This window comes from Artibeus jamaicensis, unplaced genomic scaffold, assembly GCF_021234435.1.
Source record: "Artibeus jamaicensis isolate MK-2021 breed Jamaican fruit bat unplaced genomic scaffold, CSHL_Jam_final scaffold_474, whole genome shotgun sequence".
Lineage (NCBI taxonomy): Eukaryota > Metazoa > Chordata > Mammalia > Chiroptera > Phyllostomidae > Artibeus > Artibeus jamaicensis.
In genome coordinates, this window is record NW_026522046.1 from 37,951,782 (window position 1) to 37,955,123 (window position 3,342).

The following is a 3,342-nucleotide window of genomic DNA, read 5'->3' on the forward strand; positions in this document are numbered from 1 at the left end:
TAAGACCCTGTTCTTGGTTGTAGCAGGACTGCCTAAGGCTCTGACGCATCCGCCCTTGCTCCACACCGAGGAATCAGAAGGCTTCTCAGAGTATGGGGATAGGTCTGATGCTATAAGGGCACTGTGGGTCTGACTGCTAGTTTCATTGCTATATTTATTTACATTTTCTGCATAAAGACCTAAACAATACATAAGAGTTAAGTGCATTATAATTTTCTATATTGTGTAACAAATGAACACACTTAAGTAGACATGTTTATCTCACAGTGTTTGTGGGTCAGGAGTCCCATGCAGCCTTCCTGGGTTCTCTGATTCAGAGACTCACCAGGCTGCAATCCAGCTATTGGTTGGGGCTGTGGTCTCATCAGAGCTGGGCTGCTAGGGAAGGATGTGCATGCAGACTCCCTTGGTTTGCTGGCAGAATTTAGGTTCCTGAAGCTATAAGATTAGTGGCATCCTCCTTTTTCTAAACCAGCATACACTGAGTCTGGGTGAGGGGCAAAGAAAGAGGAGAGAAGAGAGGAATGGAGACAGGGAGAGTCTCTAGAATGAGTCAGCTAGCAGAGACTCCTAGGTACTGCACCCTAGTCACGAGACTGACATGCCATTGCCTTTGCCTATTTCATTTGTTAACAAGTCAAGAGACCAGCTCATATTTAGGGGGTGGGGTCATGAAAAAGAAGAGGTGGGGATTATGGGGCCACTTAGTGTCCCACCTCCCCAAGCCTTCAATCCCACTTAGCCTGGAGGCAACTGCTGTCAGTAATTTACCCTGACTTCCGGATCTCATGTCTGGGCATTTACATACACATAAAATCACATTTTGTCTACATTATATTATAGACAAATGGATAAGCCCTTTTATTTCCTTCATCTACTTCATCGTAGTGCCATAAAATTTTAGTAAAATGCTGAATTTCTGAGTTTAATGAATGTGCTTCTAAATTTCAGTTTTTAATTATTTATGACATGAGGTTCCAGCAGATGTCTGTCAAACAGACCCAGATTGCTAATAATACTATTTTATATTTTAAATCAGGAATGGATGTTTAAATGACTAAACGATTTTTAATGTACGGCTGGATTACATCTGCTAATATTGTTGTAGGGTTTGTGTTTTATTCATAGGTGAGAGCGTCCTGAGTGTGATCGTGAGCGTGTCCAGGTGAGGGACTGCACACTGTATTCCCGTGTGGCAGTGAAAACATTGGCTGTGGAGCTAATGAAGCTTGACATTCACAGCTTAACTTGCATGAACATCTTCCACAGCCCTTTTCCTATTTTTGTTTTCCTAAGTGTGTATCCTTTTTTTAAAGAAGACCAACAATTATATCAGCAACAAACACTAAAAACTTCAATCATATCTATTAGTCATATTAGTATTTCTCAACTTAAGGGAATTTGCAGCCTGGGCATTGTGAAATTGATTTCAATTCTAGGGACACAGATGATGCTGCTACAATGCCTCAGTGGTGCCTTTCAGGGGTGACCCCCGTACCTGCGGACTGAGTGCAGGAGTGAGCCATGAGCCCGTGGTTCATGAGGTTGTGCCATCTGTAAAGCCTTCATCACACTGAGATTCTTGGGTCTTATTTTGACAGAGTGATTTGTGTTATCTTGTTATAATGATTTATGTTATGATGAATTAAATCAGAGTAACTGATTATACTACATAAACTAAAACTCTTTATTGATCATAGTACATGAGTTGTATATTTGACTAGTTTCCTGATTTATGCTGTAGATTCCACAATGACAGGGTCGTTACCTTTTGTTCACTACCCCTATTAGAATGTGAAACACATATTTAGTAAATGATGATGATTTGTGAAATGCATGAGTAATCTTTGAATTAAGTTTGCCCATGACAAATACTATTACTTGTTTATGATACATGTTCCATATACAGTGAAAAAGACTTATTTTTTTCCAAAGAAAGAAGAGTTAATTTCTTCCAAAGCTGATGAATGATTAGCTTTTCTGAGGAAAAATCTAGATTAATTTGTTTAGGTAATGGAACATTTCAACTTATTTTTAAAATTATCTTTGATTCAGAGATATCAAGCAACCAACCTCAGAAGTTCTGACATAAGAATAAGAAATTTAGAAGATCATTTTAATATAGCTGAAATTATTCCAGAAACACAAAATATGAGAATATGCACTATATAGTTCCTGAATAGTATCCATTTGGGCTTTAATAAATTCCACTTCTTTCAAATTTGGATATCTAGAATAAAGGATATAAATGATATTGCTTGGTTTGAGTTATGCATTTTATTTTCACTAAAACAGTTTTCTTTACTTTGAAACAGAGAAAGCCAAATGAAAACTGCAGGAGTTGTAATTACTGATAAAGAAATGCCATCTGAAAATCCCAGATATGCTTTCAATGAGTTAGAATGACTTTATTCCTACCCCATAAAATGATGACCTTGTCCCTTTAACACAAGCCTTTGGCATCACCACAGGCTTCTGCAGTCTGATAAGATGATGGTAACGTTCTTCTGTGATGCGCCTGTTGGCCTACTGCCCTCGGATTTCGGGCGCAGTCAGCATGAAATAAAGACTGGTTATTACACCTTGTTTCTGGCAAATGTTTTTTATCTCACCCTTCCTTAGTTAAGAATTCTGTAGTTTTCTAAATTATTTACAAATAAATATTTTGGGTAGAAATACCAAGAACCTATGTTACACTTCTGGTGTGTTTTCAGGAATCATAGTCTTAGAATCTGTTGTAGCACTACCATTATATACCAATACACAGAGATATCTCTTCTCAATTTCTAAAACACATCTGCACCAATTATATACCAATAATTGGTGATTATATGTGTGTGTGCATGCACATGTGTGTGTTTCTTGATACCAAAGACAATGTACTTTAGCCATGGATATATTTGCCATGCCGTAAACCAATAGGGCTTAAAAAATACACAAGTTCCTCTTTTCTTTCTGCTGCATATTATTCTGCTGTGTAAATATACCACAGTTTTTGATTCACTCATTTACTTATGGGTCCTATAACTAGACAATAAAAAAAATTTTTAAAGAAATATGTAAGAGAAAACATGCAAGAAACAGTACTCCTGTAATTCACCCTCAATATCACTTTCTTTTGAAAGCAGATGATTTTACAATATATTCTTCCAGCTGGCAAGCGTTATGGTACATCTTTATTGTTCCTCCTTATTAGTAAGAATCACTAGGAGAGATTCTCTGTGGTAATTGTCACACAAACACCCTATTTTTGTGAATATTGTCTCATGGCTCACTTGGCAGAAATATTTGAGGGACAACTACACAGAAATTAAGAATCATTTACAGGCATCATAAGGAACT